General features: G+C 35.3%; 1 long non-coding RNA gene across 1 annotated transcript; it reads left to right on the forward strand.

Annotated features, from left to right (window-relative positions):
* Positions 1–8,499: 8,499 nt before the first annotated feature.
* Positions 8,500–12,429, forward strand: LOC127557953 (uncharacterized). The gene is made up of 3 exons (XR_007952675.1): positions 8,500–8,652; positions 9,682–9,770; positions 12,276–12,429. It is a non-coding gene; the product is annotated as an uncharacterized LOC127557953 (long non-coding RNA).
* Positions 12,430–18,538: the final 6,109 nt, after the last annotated feature.

An 18,538-nucleotide genomic window follows, 5' to 3' on the forward strand; every position in this document is an offset into this window, starting at 1 on the left:
TTTCATCCTGCCATTGTGCCTGTCACTGCTGTTACCATAGCTGCTGCCTCTACTGCTTCTCTTCTCCTTTGGAGAAATGTTATTACTCCTTTAGCAAAAAAAATCTGTGGGGCTATAAGCCTTGTTCTAATCACCAGAACTTCAACCCATTTTTGTTCCTTAGGATTGTAACCCTTCTTTGCTGACATACAAAATATTTGGACAGGTCTAAGGCCATGATGATTTACATCTCCCCAGTAAAAATGCCCCTTTCCTTACTCCTAACTGGGTTAGGGCAAATGAAATCTTTTCATCTTCCCTAAGTTTTTTGGCCACATGATTCCTCAGTCCCCCTGCTAAGTCTTTCTGAGGCTGAGCAAAAATAGGATCACAGATAAACAAGATAAATAAACAGGATTATAAGAAAAAATACCTCAGAGTTCATACATGCTCCCCCTCCAACTTATAGCTGTTAAAAATCCCAGTCATCCTTCAAATCTCAAATCAAATCCTTCCTCACATTCACTCAAAACTTTGTTTACATCTCTCATAAGCAATTCATGTGACACTTTTTTATCATAGTTATTTGAGTACATGTTATATAGCCCCTTAGTAGATTGTAAGTTCCATGAGGACATGGACTACATCTTATTTAATCTTTGAATCTTTCCCCAGGCATAGCACAAGCTATTCAAAGAGTAGATTCTTAATAAATGTTTGTTGAATAGAGACTTGCTAGTACATCATTTGAAACAGGACAATAGTAATTCTTGTGATGTCTACGTCACAAGACTAGTTTGAAAGTCAAAAGAAATGATGGATTAAAGCATCTTTGTAAATTCAAAAGTACTATACAAATATTATTGTTATTAGGCATATATGAAGGCTTCAGATGCTCAGAAAAATAATGCATTCATCTGAAATTAATTTAAGAACTGCTTTCGGCTTCATCCATCATTGTCACTATTTCCACTCAGTGAAGGATGCCTCTGGCTCTCAGTGGGAACCAATACTCTGATGATACTTCAATGCTTTCTAAACTCCTGCTAAGAAGCAGATTACAGCACAGGGCTGGAAACTCCAAAAGGCACTTCTGTGATGCTAATCAAAATAACAAATGGTTAATTTAACAACAGCCACCCCATGAGTCTCCCTCAATTTATTTTTTTCATCATATCCTAACTCTTGGAGCACCACTTTTTTCACTGACTTCAATCTCAAAGCATTTAAAAACCCAGCACCTCCAAACACTAAGGTCTCATCTGTGGATCACATATTCTCAATCCTACTTGCTCAACAATATCCACTGGGTACTCTTGTGGAATGGAATTCAAGTCACACAAAAAAAAATTGATGAGGTTTAAAAATATTTTTTCTACTGTATATATTTTTGAAGCATAAAAAATAAATTGTGCTTTTCTGATCTATCAACAAGGATTTATTGACCAGCTACTATTTACACAGGACTGTTTCAAGCACTGAGAAATAAAAAAATCATAGAAGTCTCTGCCCTCAAATCTCTACAATCAGAGACATCAAGATTTACCCTTATAAAAATATAAATAACAATATATTATAGTATTGGAAACAAAATGCCTAACAAAGATATTTAAAAGATGCTATGGTATAAAGCAAGGATTCTTAATCTTTTTTGGATAAGAGTCCTAGGACAAACTTATGAAGCTTTTGGCCCCCTACTCAGAATCATGTTTTTAAATGCATAAAATAAAACAAAATAAAACCCATAGCACAAGAAAGAGAACCATTATATTAAGGAACAATTATGAGGAAAAAAATTTAATCCTACCTTAGAAATAGAAAATTAGAAATCAAGAACCATAAAATTCTTGAGTCTCAGTTTCCTCATCTTCAAAATGAAGGCTTTAGACGGGATAGGTTATGAGGTCACTTCCAGGGCTAAATCTATGACTTTATGAAATGCATATTTTAAAAATATTTAGGATTACTCTACTAATGATTTAAGTTTCATTTTTGAAATTTTGGTATATTTGGTCCTGAGCTAAGAATTCCTTTAAATTCATGTGTTGATCCATGCTCAAGTACCCTCATAGATCTATGATCCCATCAATGAGAATAATCCCTCCAGTGATAAAAATGGCAATCCATCCATAAATGCCTGCCATCATTGTCTATTTACACCCAAAAGTCAATATGCCGAGTGTCATTCAAATGTTCTGCTGATACTTTGGGTGTATCAATAGGGAACATGGAATATCCATCAATGTTATATCATAGCCCATCTTTTTTTTAGGTAAGAGAAGTTAACAGATAGGTGGGGTCAATTTCAGAGAGTTCTTGAAAGTACCATGTTGTGATACCTCAGAAACCAGAAGCTTTTTGGGGCTTAGCTTTTTGGGTGACAGGTTATTTCCTCTAGTTATGCCTTTGTCTCTTACATTACAAACAAGGATATATGTAAATGAAGTGGTTTCTCAAAAAGGAATGATTAAAAAGTTTACAAATATCTCAATGTGTTGGTTTCTTTCCAGCTTATGTGAAACCAAATGAGATAACATATATCAAGTTATCTGCAAACCTTAAAATGTCATAAATAATCAATATTATTATTATTAGCTGCTACATGTTTGCATCTACCTGAAGAAATAACATCTTGTCTCTCTATGGGAAGAGTTGTGCTTTTTAGGACAGCCTCATGAATTTATCCTGGCTCTGCTCTCTATGTTAAGATGATTAGGGCAGCACTTACCATGGGAAAATCAGGAGAAGAGCACTAACTGAAATCATTAGTTTTAGCTTCTAATTCTGATTCTGCCACTAATTTATGCTGGGTGAATTCAGTTAGCTTCTTGGGACTTGATTTCTTCATCTACCAAATTTATCTGTCTCAATATCAATGCTTTTTAAGCTAAATGTGTGTGTGTGTGTGTGTGTGTGTAATTGCATTTCACATATCTGTGTGTATACATGTGTGTATATATATATAATATAGATAGATATAGATATATAGATATATATGTATATAAAACTGCATTTCAATAGAATTGATTTCCTTTATAATTATATGTATTTTATTTTATGTCCTTCAAAATGTTATTATGAAAAGGGTTTTACATGCTTTCTCAGATTGCTAAAGAAATCCATGACACAGAAAAGGTAAAAAAAAAAAAAAAAAAAAAAAAAAAACCCTGTTATCTGTACCTCCGCCTAATTATTGGGAAGTTCAAATGAGATGATATATACGAAATATATTTCATATAAAAATATGCCATACAAATATAAAATATTATTGTTATTAAAAGAGTTACGAACTCTTCCCAATTATTTTCTTCAGTAAAGCACTGTCCTACCTACCCTCTCACCTATTTTCTTCAAAGTTCCATCTAAAACAAATACCAAGTGCCTCCTGGCTATCTCAACTAATTAAGAGAAATCAAATCTTTAATTCTACTCAATAAACACTTAGAAAATACCTACTAAAAGTAGAGAAGTCATTTGGGCTGCCTCACATTGACATGTCCTGATCCATCTCAATAAGTCTTTCTCCTTACAGAGAGTGTCTCATCTTACACATGTCTGTGGGATAACTGAAGAACAAAGCTTACCACTGAGGAAGGAAAATTATATAAAGGCCTCATATTCAACAATAATTAATCCATCCTCTTTGTAGACTTAGCTTCCTAACATTGGTATGAACTAATTCTCTATGTCATGTATCACCACAGACATGACTCAAAACTTGATTATCATAGAATTTTAACTGAAAAAAAAACTTTGAAATTCCAGAATCGTGGAATTTTATGGACTACCTGTTACTAGAGTAAATCACCTTGGAATCACTTTAAGAGCTACAAGGAATCTTAAAAGTCATGTAGACAGTTATATGATGTAGTGGATAGAACATTGCGTCTGAAGTCACAAAGACATTGAAAGCAACTCTAACTTTAGTCATTTATTAGCTGTGATCCTGGGCAAGCTACTTAATATCTCTCTGCCTCAGTTTCCTTGACTGTAAAATAGGAATAATAATAATGATAATAAGCACTTATCTCACCTGGTTGTTATAAGGAACAAATAATAGAATTTTTTTTAAGTTCAGTGACTGATACATAATAGGTACTTAATAAATGTTTATTTTCTACCTTCCTTCAGCCAATCTAACCCCTGAGTTTCTGAGAAACCTGGAATTCTGAAAGGAAAAGTGATTTGATTAAGGTCACACAGGTGAAAGCCCTATGTTTACAGTAAGATAAGTATTCTTCTTTTCCAGTTTTTAAGTCCAGTCTTAAGTTTTTCATCCTCCTAGAAATCTTAATGACAGAAAGGGAATAGTCCCCAAGAAAGAGGCTCATAGATTTAGAATTGAAAAGGACCTTAGATATCACTTGTACAACTCCTTTGTTTTACAGATGAAGAGACTGAGTTCAAGAGAGATTGAGTAACTTAGCCAAAGTCATAATGGTAGTAAAAGACAGAGCTGAGATTTGAACTCAGGTTTAAATCCAATATTCCTTCCATTGTACCATATTGTTTTCCCCCAGTCTTGTGTTATTCTCTAATTATTTCACATGTGAGGCTGCTTTCCCCAAAACACAGTTAGCTATTTGATGGCAAAGAACCATAACTTTTCTTGCACGCTCACAATTCCTAAATCAAACGGAAATGTAGTGAGTACGCAGTAAATACTTGTTGACTTATGAATGGAGGATTCACCTCCTCTAACCCTTCAATCTATTCCAAATTCTATTTTCAAAATGATCTCTCTGCCTCCAAAGTGCTACAATTCTGAGAAAGGGGCCCATTTTACTCTGGCATGCTACTAAATTTCTAGAGCCAAAACTACATCTACTTAATCCTAATGCCAGATTCATCTCAGTCTGATCATTTACACATGTGTCCAGAGCACATTTGCATCTCAGATGGAAACTTCATATTATGTCAACAGTAAGAGCTTGAGTTTTCTCACCTCAAGGGCACAATGTCGGTGCTGTATCAAATCTGGCATGCCTTCCCAGCTCGCCCTAGATCTGGGAACCAAGACTCTCAATTTCATCTAAATTACACAGTTCTCTATGGCCCCCAAGCTGATAAGCTCTGGCCATGCTGAGTCAAACTCAAGTCTCACCTCTCAACACTAATGGTAAGGATAGCTGAGCGTGCTGGAAATGAAACACTCATGAAGCCACTCATCAGCTTCTCCGGCTTTGGAAATGATCCCCCCCAGACCTTGGCCTGACATAAAGGAAGATTACAAACCAGCCATCTTTCACATCCTTCCTTCTTCTAAATTTGGCAGCAAAAACATATAGTTGAACAGATTCACAAATTCCTTCAAATATCCCAATTGGAACCATATCCTTTACAAAACACCATTTGTCAGAAAACAGCAGGCAGAGGGTGATGGAGGGGGTGGTGTTGGGGGGGAAGGAAAGGAAGGGAAAGGAGACTTCTCTTGACTTTAGTTAGCCTGGAAGTGCCAGCAAGTGAGTTGTTTCCTCTCTGATTTTGGAATGACTCCCTGGCTATTCCAACACCTACGATCACCATACTTTGCCTAAGTAATAGTTCAACAACCAGATGGTACACAGCAATATCACAGCTAACAAGAATCATGATGATCCTACCTCCCATTTGTGCACAAATTTTTATTTTTCAAAACACTCTCACTGTAATCAACATCATCTACAAATACTAATTGAGCACTTACTGTGTGTAGAAGGTTATGTTAGATGCTTGCGACATGCCATTGTCTGTGCTCAAGGGTACAGTGATAATTTGTAATTTTTGCCCCTAGGGCAAACAGAACATATAGTAGGCAGGCAGCAGGAGACAGAATAATGCCAGTTTGCTTGGGCAAAATGGAGGGATCTTAGCAAGCGCAAAAGTCTTAGGACATGCCAAGGATGCTCTTGGGAAAGCCAATGACAGGATTAGGAAGAGGAGGGCATCTTGGGCTAGTAAGAGGTCAGCTTTTGTTACGGAGGAAACAGTCATCAGGTAGTTTCCTGTTTTAATTGATTATCCTTATTAATTGCTAAATTCAACTGACTCCACACTGCATGCAATAAGAGTTTGGTCCACTATTTGGTTAGAGTCATGGAACCTGAGTGAATTTTTGCTCTACTACTAACAAGCTACTTAGCCCATTTTATCTTTATTTTCCTCATATGAGAAACTAAGTGGTTGGAGTAGATGAACTTTAATATTCCTTTCACCTGAAGTTCTAGGATTCCATGTTCTTATGCTATTAACTGCAGGTCATGTCAGCCCTTTCTGAATTTTAGTGCACTGGGCCAAAACTCTAGTTATTTCATCCTACTATACCTCTGTTCAAGGGACATAAAATCTATTTGGTAAACTAACTCTATGTTTAAAAGGTGAAGTAACAAGAATCATGATGATCCTACCTTTCATTTGTGCAAATTTTTATTTTTTAAAACATTCTCACTGTATTCAACATCATCTACAAATACTAGTTGAGCACTTACTGTGCATAGAAAATTATGTTAGATGCTTGTGGTGTGCCATTGTCTGTGCTCAAAGGGACAGGGATAATTTGTAATTTTTGCCCATATGGCAAAATAGTAAGTGCCTAAGGAATCACAAACAATATATGCTTCAGAAGTTTAGAAAAGGAAGAGATCACAGTAAACTGAGGAAAGCTACACAGAATGGTAGGCCTTCATGAATAGGTAAAATTAAATAAGGAACTCTTTTCCATTGTTATAAGGGAAAGTTTTATGGGGAGAAGGGAGGACATATCTGAAAATGGCTATGTAATAAAAAAAATCAAATGTATCATCCCTGTAGCTCTACTAACTCAAGAGTCCCTGACCACCATTCCATAGATGTCTTGTTTCTCCCATTAGAATGAAAATCCTGAAAATAGACACTAATTTACATTTTATATTTGTACTCCCTCAGTCTTGCTCAGTATTAAGTACAGTAAGTGCTTAATAAGTTCTTCAATATTCTGTAAGTGGCCAGGAAATAGTCATAGAATAACTAACTGGGTATGATCTGAAGTATAGAGTCGGGCCCTTTCTTTCCTGTGAACTTCCAGAATTCACTCATAGAATCTAGTTTTAGTTTGCAGTCTTCTGTGTTTCTGAAATAAAATTATGTCACCAAACTATTTTAGAGGGAAAATGGGGATGTTTATAAGACTGAATTCAGGACTCTATACTTATTTGGGGAATCATTTTGCCAACTTTCTCCTTAATAAGGAGACAGGTTTCCCCACTCAGAGGGCTTCCTCTGGACCTTGTACAATTTGAGGATTTTATTCCTTATGTAGAACCCCATAGCCTTCTGGATCTCATCTCCAATTCACCATTAAGAATTCGTTTAGTATTTACTTTATGCCAATATAGTGGTGTGCTAGGCAATGGTGACACAAACACCCTTGCTCTCAAGAACTTACATTATAGAGAATTGAAACATGAAGACAGAGAAGGAAATTCCAAATACATACAAAGTAATTTGAGATAGTGTGGTGCAAATCCCACTGGACTTGGAGTCAAGGAGCCTAAACTGAATCCTAACTAACAGCCTTTGCCCTGTCAAAGGGTTTGGAGGAAATGAAGTGATTTGGGGCATGAAGCCAGTGAAGAATTTCAAGGTCTGAAAAAAGCACTGCAAGGAAGAATTGTGATCTCCCTTTCCCCAACCTCATTCCCATGTCAGAACCCTGGAGCAAAGCCCAGCTTACTCTGGGCTAGTTCTAATTCTAGGTGGAATGCAACCTACATGAAGTAGAATAGTGCGAAATAAGACTAGGAACATATGTTGAAGCTAAGTCCTGATCCTTGTGCTTCCAGGGCTCTATTTTCACCTAGAGACAGTAGTTAATGATTTAATCAAATGGATTTATTTCTCTTAGCAATGGGATACTAGTCAATGAAGGCCCAGTGTCAGGGGGATGACTTCTGGGAGCATGTGATGACATGAAAGAGAGGGACCTTGACTCTCTACTTCAGAGTATGTGCAATTAGTTATTCTATTACTATGACCTTTTGATTGCCTGGTTGTCTGGACCTAAGTAACACTAACTGACCACTCAGATCAATCCTTTATTCAATTGAATTGCTCATAAAAACAGATCTAGATCAGCAGAGCTTTCAGAAATTTTTATTCAGTATTCTATAAGTGGACAGGAAATAGTCATAAGATAACTAATTGGGTATGATCTGAAATGTAGAATTAGGCCCTTTCTTTAACCATGAACTTCCAGAAGCAAGCTCACCAATTATCTGAGTTTGCACATGTTCTAAATACTGGTCCCTCTTAATAGTTAATTGGAGATGAGATCCAGAAGGCTATGGGGTTCTACATAAGGAATAAAATCTTCAAATTGTACAAGGACCAGAGGGAGCCCTCTGTCAATAAAAAAGTTATAATTATTTTCTAAAAAATGAACCCTATACATGGTTTATGCTGTAAAGAATATTCTGGTCAGAATATTCTGGTTCTATTATGATGGTTAGATCAGAGTGGGTCATCCCTCATTGGCCAGTCCCATGTTACACAAGGATAGTTAGGTCAGAATAGATCAACCTTCACTGACCAATTCCCCATTCCACAAGGATGTCTAGGCTCAGATATGGCTATATTTCTCTTAAAGACTACTGTTAATTTATAGAGCAAACTGCAAGACAAGAATGGATTCCACCCTCCTACTGTCTTCCACTCTAGGTAAGACTAGGCCAGATTATGGAGGCAAACAGAAATCTCAACTTGATATGGAAGGTATCAATGAGCCATTATAGATTCTTGAATAGGAAAATGTTATAATAAAGTTGAGGAAATTATTAATCTTTCCAGATAATATCATGCTAATCTGTGTGGTATGGAAAAAATACCTACTCTGGGGTCAGAGGATTCACATTCAAGTCCTGTCTTTGATACTCATTATGGCTGTTCCTTTGGTCAATTCACTTAACCTCTCTCAGCTTCAGTTGCATCTTTTATGAAATAAAGGAGTTTGAATAAGTATACTCTAGGGTGGCTCTCAGCTCTAGATCTTATGATGTTAAAAAAAACATTCACAGTGAAATGTCAGATGGTGAATAGGTTCAGCCTTTCTCAAGGGTATTTCCACTTTCAAAGAAGAATCCAAAGAGGGCAATTCTTCATGCAAAAGGGATTAATATCTAGAGGGGAATTTCAAAGATCTGACATACAATGAGGGAGATACTCAGGAGACCCTTCCCAGTTTAACTCAAATCCACACCAACTTGGTAACCATTTATTCAATGTAAATTCTGCTTTCTGGCTGCTCATTATGGCATATATACACTCATTCTCTTATGATAAAAGACTTGAGATTCATCTGTCTACATGGGAAAAAAATCTTGTAGTTATTGGGAATTAAGACCAAGCAACTTCAGTTGGCCACTCTCCTATTCCATCAGGGTAAAGAAGGAAAGCATGGTCAGATGGCTGAACAAAAATTTTTGTTTTTACTTAACCTTAATTTTCTGTTAGAGCTTTCCTCTTGCCCTGGCCAATAGCCCTGGCTATTGTATGATGATACAATATGAGCTATTCATACACAGAGAAGTAATTCCCATTAATAGCTTTTGCACCATGATGAGAAATATGTTGCCTACAGGATTTGTAATCTTTAATTAATTTATTTTTTCTGAAGCAGACCTAATTGTAATGAGAATAAATGAGCATAACAATTTCAACAGTTCAAATATGTCTGTGTTTCTCTTAAAGACTACCACTAGTTTATAGACCAAACTGCAGGACAAGAATGGATAACTTCCTACCCTTCTCCTAGACATCACAATGTCATCTCCCATCAGGTATGCAGGGTCCTTAGGCTAATCTAATATAACATACTATATTAAAAATAACTGATATAATAAAAATTATTATGAACTGTCTCAACCATTCTGGAAAACAATTTGTAATTGCAATAAGAACATGACCAAAGTGACCAAGTATATGGCCCAAAATTTTCAAAAGAGAAAGATAATAGACCACAATTCGTAGCAATAGTTTTTGTGGTAGCAAAGAATTGGAAACCATGTAGAAACCCATTTCTTGGTAAATATTTAAGCAAAATGTAGTAATAACATTTGTAATAGAATAGTATTATGCCATAAAAAAGTGAAAATTCTGAGAATTATGGATGCACAATGCTGCCTCTGCCATATGAATTGATGCAAAGTGAACTAGAAAAACAATAACTACTATAACAATAAATGTAGGGGAAAAAAAGAGATTGAGCACCATAAAATTAAATCTGTGAAGATTGTTCCTGAAAAAAATATTGTAAAAATGAACCATCCTCCTCTCTTTGCAACTATTGGTACGGAACAATGCATATTCACTGACAAACTTCTTTAATGTGCTGATTAGTTTTGATAAACTGCTTTTTTTCCTCTTTTTTATTCTTTATTATAAAGAATTGGCCAGGGCTATTGGCCAGGGCAAGAGGAAAACTCTAACAGAAAATTAAGGTTAAGTAAAAACAAAAAGTATCTTTTTTTAAATTATTGATGTAAGTTTGGTTGGTTTAAGAAGAAGAAATAGCTCTAGGTTGCACTGAGAGGAAAGACTTCTAGTTTCAAAAGGTCATTCTCCATTTACCTCCTGCCAAATAGAAGGGAAATTCCTTGAAGGCAGTGACTCTTCATGCCAGCTCATGTGTCCCCAGAATCTAGGACAGCACTTTCTTTTTCCTGGTAGGATTCTTAATAAATGTATATTGAATTAGGGCTGAAATGAATTGGATAAAATAAATTGATCTTCCAGCATCTACCAATTGGACATATGCCCCACTTTTCCAGCAGCCAACAATCCAGTGCATCAATCCCAGTCTCATCAAAATTTATTTGACCTGTCCCCCCTTTCCTGAGATTCCCATTCTCAAAAAGAGATTCTTCTAATAAAACTAATTCATGTTACAAAATGAATAACGAATATATGGACTATTTCCAGGGGTTTGTATTTTAAAAAACATATGATGAAATTCTAGGAACTGTGGCAAATCAAAAAGGTTTGCTCAAATGGTATCATCTGATACAATACATTAACAAGAGAACAGGCCAACTTTCACAGATGATTTTCTATAGCAGATCAAATTTCTATGGTTACACAACTAGAGGGTATAAAGAATCCATGGTACATATAGTTTATTGATTTTTTTCAAAAGAATTTCACTCAATAAAACAAAATTCAGTCTTGAAAGCTATTCTTATACAAGATTTGTTCCTCATATATGCTAAAATTGAACTGGACTATTTGGCAAATCTGACTACAAAGACAGCTTAGTTTAATGATAAACTCATTATCAGCAACACATAGCAGGGGTCCTCAAACTTTTTAAATAGGGGGCCAGTTCACTGTCCCTCAGACTTTTGGAGGGCTGGACTATAGTAAAAACAAAAACTTTGTTTTGTGGGCCATACTTTGAGGACCCCTGACATTAGGGTGATAAAACTAGAGATAAAGGATTACCTAAAGTATATACTAGCCTCAAAGATGAAGTCCTTCTCAAAATCCAAACAAAACAATTTTTTGTTGATGCTGAAGTTCTCCAAATGATTCTATTAGCAGAGAGTAGGACTGTGGGGGTTTGTTTAACTTAGTAGTATTTTTTTTCCAATTATATATAAAGAGAGTTTTCAACAGCCATCTTTGTAAAATTTTGAGCTCCAAATTTCTTTTCCTTCCTCCTTTTCGTCCTCCTTCCCCAAGATAGCAAACAATCTGATATAGGTTATACATGTACAATTATGTTAAACATTTAAATATGAGTCATGATATGAAAGAAGGTTCATAACTAAAATGGAAAACCACAAGAAACAACAAAGACAAAAAACAAAAAAGTGAAAGCAGTATGTTTCAATTTGTATTCAGACTCCATAGTTCTTTCTCTGGATGTGAATAGCATTTTACTTCATGACTTTTTTGGAATTGTCTTGGATCTTTGTATTGCTGAGAAGAGCTAAGAAGATCATAACTGATCATCATACAATATTGATGTTACAACGTACAATGTTCTTCTGGTTCTACTCACTTCACTCAACTTCAGTTCCAGTGTCTTTCTAGGTTTTTGTGAACTCTCCCTACTTATCATTTCTAATAGCACAATAGTATTTGATTACATTCATAAAGCCAAAAGTTGTTCAGCTACTCTCCAGTTGATGAGCAACCTTTAGTTTACAATTCTTTGCCACCACAAAAAAGTTATCATAAATATTTTTGTGCATATGGGTCCTTTTCTTTTCTTTTATGTGATATTTTATTTTTCCCAGTTACATGTAAAACAATTTTTAACATTTTTTAATTTTGATTTTCAGATTCTCTCTCTTCATCTCTCTCTACCCCATTCCCATTGAGAAGACACAAGTGAAGTAATGTAAAACATTTCTATAAGTCATGTTGTAAAAGGAAATATAGAGTTCCCCAAGAAAAATCTTCAAGAAAAATAAAGCTTAAAAAAGTATTCTTCAATCTGTATTCAGACACAATAAGTTCTTTTTTGGTTGTGTACAGTATTTTTCATCATAACTCCTTCAGAGTAATTTTGCACCATTGTATTGCTGAGAACATCAAAGTCATTAAAAACTGATTATCCCACAACATTGCTCTTACTTTGTACACAGTACATTTCACTTTGCATGAGCTCATGGAGGATTTTCCAGCTTTTTCTGAGAATATATTGCTCATCATTTCTTATAGAAAAATAAGATTCCATCATAATCACAGAACATAATTTATTCAGCCATTCCCCAATTGATGGGTATCCCCTCAATGTCCAATTCTTTGCCCTGAGAAAAGAGCTGCTATAAATATATTTTTTTATATATAGGTCTTTTTCCTTTATGTACTCTGGTCTTTTCATCATGAATGCTTGAAAAGCCCTCTATTTCATTGGCCACCTTTTTTTCCTGGTGGATTATTCTCAGTTTTGCTGAATAGGTGAATAGCTCCATTGCTCTCCAGATTATCATATTATAAGCCCTCTTAATGTAGAAGCTGCTAAATCTTGTGTTGTCCTGACTGTGATTCCACTATACTTGAATTGTTTCCTTCTTGGTGCTTGCAATATTTTCTTCTCAATCTGGGAGTTTCAAAATTTGACTGTAACATTCCTGGTAATTTTCAACTTGAAATCTCTTTTAGAAGATGATTGGTAGATTCTTTCTATTTCTATTTTACTCTGTAGTTCAAGAGTATCAGCACAATTTTTCTTGAAAATTTCTTGAAAGATGATGTCTAGACTCTTTTTTTGATCATGACTTTCAGGTAGACCAATAATTATTTTAATTTTTTGGATCTATTTTCTAGGTCAGTTGTTTTTCCAGTGAGATATTTCACATTGTTTTCTATTTTTTCATTCTTTTGCTTTTGTTTTATTGTTTTCTGATTTCTCATAAAGTCATTAGTTTCTATTTGTTTAAATCTCATTTTTAAAGAATTATTTCCCTCAGTGAGCTTTCATAGTCCTTTCCATTTGGCCAATTTTTCTTTGTTAAAGCATTCTTCTCCTCATTAACTTTTTCTACTGTATTTTGTAACCTCTCATTTCTCTTCCCAATTTTTCCTCTACCTCTCTTACTTGGTTTTCCCTTTTGAACTCTTCCATGGTCTGAGACCAAGCCTTATCTTTTTTAGAAGCTTTGGATATAAAAGCTTTGACTTTTTTTTGGATGTGTGTTATGAACTTCCTTGTCACCACAGTAACTTTCTATGATCAGAATCCTTTTCTATTTTTACTCATTTTCATAGCCTGTTACTCAGCTTTTAACTCTTTGTTAAAGTAGATCTCTATTTCTAGGATAGAGGATGCAATGACAAGTTTCAAGAGTTTTGTGCAGCTATTTTCAGAGATTTTCTAGGAACCTATAAGTTTTCAGTTCTTCCAAGGAGCTTTGATCTAAGGAGAAATGTCTTTACTACTCTCCTAACCTATACTCTGGTCCATGAATAACCACAAACATTCCTCTCTGCCCTTGAACCACAAGGAGGATGCCCAATCCACTCTGGTAATATGTACTAATGTGCTAGTGCTCCCCCTTCACCTTGGAATGTAAGCCATGACTATATCATTGTTCTATAAGAAATGATGAACAGACTGATTTCAAAATGAACCCGGAAAGACTTATATGAACTGGTGCTAAGTGAAGTGAGCAGAGGTAGGAGAATATTGTACATAGTAACTAGATTATATGATGATCAACTATAATGGACTTGGCTCTTTTCAACAATGAGGTGTTCAAGTCAATTCCAATAGACTTGTATTGGAAGGTGCCGCATCCACAGAAATTAACTATAAAGACTGGATGTGGATCAAAGAACAGTATTTTCACTTTTGCTGTTATTGTTGTTGTTGTTTGATTGATTGTTTTCTTCCCTTTTTTGTGTTTTTTCCCTTTTGATCTGATTTTTTTGTGTGTGCAGCATGTTGAATACAAAAATATGTTTAGAAGAATTGCACCTGTTTAACCTGTATTGGATTGCTTGCTGCCTGGGAAAGAGGATGGAAAGAGGAAAGGGAGAAAAATTTTGGAACACAAGGTTTTGCAAAGACGATTGTTGAAAACTATCTTTGCATATATTTTTAAATGTTATTAAAATAAAAATAAATTTGAAAAATTTGAAAAACAATTTTTAAGACTATATTCTGCTTCTGAGTATGGACAAACAACAGACTCTTTCCTCAGTGCTAATAAAGAGACCTCCTTCTAACCAGCTGCTCTATCCTCCTATGGGCTGAAACTTCTAGAAGCTGCCATTGTTACTACTGATCCCACTGTTGCTGATTCAATGGCTCCCAGGGCCCACTCCTGGTTTGCTGGGATGCGGGCTGTGCTAGCATATCCCTATACCAAGACTGCATTGTTTTCCCATCTGGTTCAACAGACCTTTTCTGCTGATTTTCTAAGTTGTTTCAGCTAGAAAAAATGTTTCACTCCATCTTTTTGTGGATTTTTATGTTCTAAAATTTGTTAGGAGTCACTTAAAGTTATTTGGAAGGATTTGGGGACGAGTGCAGACAAGTCCCTATCTTTACTCCATGATCTTAGCTCCTCTTCCTCTTTTTCTCTTTGGAATACAGAGCTGGGAATGGTATTGCTAGATCAAAAGGTAAGCACAATTTGATTGCCTTTGGGGCATAGTTAGGATTATAGATGTAAAGCTAGAAGAAACTATAGAAGCCATTGAGTCTAACCTTTTCATTTTGAAGGTAAGGAAACTGAGACCCAGAGGAGTTAACATGACTTGCTTGGAGTCATATAACTAGTTAGTGCTACAAATGGGACTCAAAGCTCAGATTTTCTCTTCTACCAGCCCAAAGGAAAATTATCTTTTGCATTAGGAATGTCAAACTCAAAGAGAAACAGTGGCCACTAAAGTGTACATAAGGATCTCTGTGGGCCCAGTATTGATTTTATTTTATATAATATTTTATTTTCCCCAAATTCATGTTTAAAAGATTTTTTTTACTTTTTTTTAAGTTTTGAGTTTCAAATTGTTCTCTCTTTTCTTTTCTTCCTTCTCATCTCCCTGAGATAGTAAGCAATCTAATATAAGATATACATGTTAATGGTTTTGTTTTAAAATTTAATTATTATCTATGTTTTATTATTATTTGAATATTTCCCAATTACATGTTACTTTGTACTTGGGAGTGTTGTGGACAAAATGTAGCCTTCTGGATCATATGTTTGATACCTCTGTTTAACATCATGTTCCCTCTTACTTGATAATGTAGGTTAGCTAGGTTATAATAGATAGAACACTTTAAAGAAGAATAATCTGATTCACTTCCATTATTTCATTTGAGCCTCTTAAGCTTACTCTTTTAAGTAGGAAAAGCAGATATTATTTTCACCATTTTACAGATGGAATAAATTAGGCTGAGATGTAGATGTGGTGGCCCACATTTGTAATCATCAATACTGGAAGAATGAAGCTGGTAGATCATATGAGCCTAGGAATTCTGAACTGTTAGAGAAATAAAGCCAATCACGTGTCTATCTTAAACTTATACCACTATAGTGAGCCCAGCACTACTATAGAGGAGCAAGCTAACCCACATTCAGATTAACAATGGGATCCTGTTCATGAGTTGCCACTGCCCTTCCAACCTGGTTGAGATAGGAAGACTCAATCTCAAAAAAAGAAAAGTAGATTGAGAAAGATTTAACAATTTGTCCAAACACATACTAATAATCAGCAAAGACTAAAATCCAGGGCTGTACCTTCCTATTGTGTTGGTCTCTCCACTACCCTACATTTCTTCTGAAAGTTTCTTCAGTTTGGAAAAACTAAAGCTAGAAAGGAATATGATAGTTTATAATATGATTAAGATGATGAAGAATATAGACTCACTTCTTGGTCATTGAATCTGAGAATGCAAGATCAAATCTATTCTCAATTTAATAAGCATGAAACTCAAAATATCACATTTTAAAATATATAAATGAATTAAATCCATACACAATAGATTACTAATAAGACTTTTGGCCTTCTCTGTTGCAGACCCACTTAAGATGCTAATTATGTTCATTCAAACATAGCCATAGTTTGAATGAGTCTAAAGTCATCAGAATGCTTCTCTCTTCTATTGTTAATTTCATTAGCACAGTAAAACCATCTTATTGAATAAACTAAGAGAAAATTACAGAGATTGAAACTGATCTTCTCTTTCCCTCTTTTGCTCCTCCTAACTTCCTGAACATCTTAGAGTCATCTTTGAATTTTTGACTCTCCCCTTCCTACTCCTTCCACACCTAATCAGCTGCTGAGTCAACAAAAAGAGACTAGATTGGAAATCAGAAGATCTAACAGGTGGTTGTTTATCCTTCATGTTAAAGTGGACCAATGACATCATGTACTGGTATGTCTTTATTCATGCAAAAGCTGGATTTCAGTGAGGCGGTGGCACAAAAGGCATTAGCTCGCTCTCTTCAAAAGCCATCAGAGTCCAGCAGCAAGACAAAAATCAAAATGACTGGCAATGGCCCAGATGGATGATGCTGACATCTTCAATATAAGACCAAGCTCTAGATGATCCACAGAACCTGTTTCAATCACCCTCGTGGCTATTGGAACAAATTGTTTTCATCTGCCCATTCCACTGGGGGAAGTATTCACTTGCTTGGAGTAGACCCCCTAATTCACCAATGAGTTTGAAGCCTGCCAGTTATGTTTAACATGGTTTAGACATTTTCTAAGGTGGTTTACCACAGTTTGGCTGCTGTGCATGCTACAGCTTCTGGGAGCTACGGGTAAAATTTGAGTGTCAAGTAGACACCAAAGGTGGATGAGGAGACCTGCAAATAAGTAAGCAAGCCTTCAAACCAAAGTGGTTGATCCTTCTTGAACAGATAGCTTATGTGCTGCTTTCATGGCTTTGGTCAAGTTACTTTTTTTATTTTTTTATTTTTTTGCTGAGGCAATTGGGGTTGTGACTTGCCCAGGATCACACAACTAGGAAGTGTTAAATGTCTGAGGCCATATTTGAACACAGGTCCTCCTGACTTCAAGGATGGTGCTCCATCCACTGTGCCACCTAGCTGCCCCTGATCAAGTTATTTCATCTTTGTGGACCTCAGTGAGAGATAAGTTAGATAATCACTAACATCCCTTTTAGCTCTAAATTCTATGATCCTTAGAATTTTTTTAGAATTCTTAGATTCTTTAAATTTCTTAGAAAGTTGATTCTGTATCTATAATATTCCTTGCATATGTCTCTGCTCTTATTGCCCCCAAACCCCATTCCCTGCCACTTATGCTATTATAAAAGACTATCTCCTTGTTCCCAATCTCCAGTCATACTGCCAGAGCAATCATTCTAATAGATTGGCACAATTATCACATTCCTTCATTCAGAAATTGTTCCCTATGGATTTCAGTAAAATGTTTAGTCTACTTAGACTGGTCTCAAAATAGTAATAGGATAGTAAGTCATATCTTCAGGCAAAAGTCCTAGTGTAATGCTTTATTGTGGTGAAATAGTAACTAACCCTTTAGGCTTAAAAACTAGGCCAATAAAGCAAGTTGTGAGGCCATTCTTAGAAGAACTTCAAATATGGTTTCAGTGGAATAAATAAGCTCATTACTAGATAATGAATAATAATATAAAATATCTATATTCGAGTTATAACTATAACAAATCTAGGTTTGATAATAATAAGTCATTATTTTCAACTGCATATGGTAATGAATTTATCACTTATAATGTATTGTGAAGAAGAGATTTTATCCAAGCTTGTTTTAATGAACAAACATCATGTACAGCACATTTCCAATAATAGGAATACAAGATTTCTTGCAAGTTGAATTTGCCCTAATTTCACAAACTTACATTTGCATGAACACCTGAAGTACAGCGTTGACTATCAGAGTGTATTGACTTTATCGTTCTTTGCTAAATTGTCTAGACCATGAATGTGGAAAAAACTCTTAATTGTTTAAATATTCCTATCAGTATAGCATGTATTCACTGTATATTGGATCTAAAGTAAGGTCTAAGTGGGGTTTTTATGTTTGCTTTTAAATAGAAGCCCAGTATAATATTAGGCTTGCAATTGTTCCTGAAAACTGATTCTAT

The sequence above is a fragment of the Antechinus flavipes genome, chromosome 3 (assembly GCF_016432865.1).
Source record: "Antechinus flavipes isolate AdamAnt ecotype Samford, QLD, Australia chromosome 3, AdamAnt_v2, whole genome shotgun sequence".
Classification (NCBI taxonomy): Eukaryota; Metazoa; Chordata; class Mammalia; order Dasyuromorphia; family Dasyuridae; genus Antechinus; species Antechinus flavipes.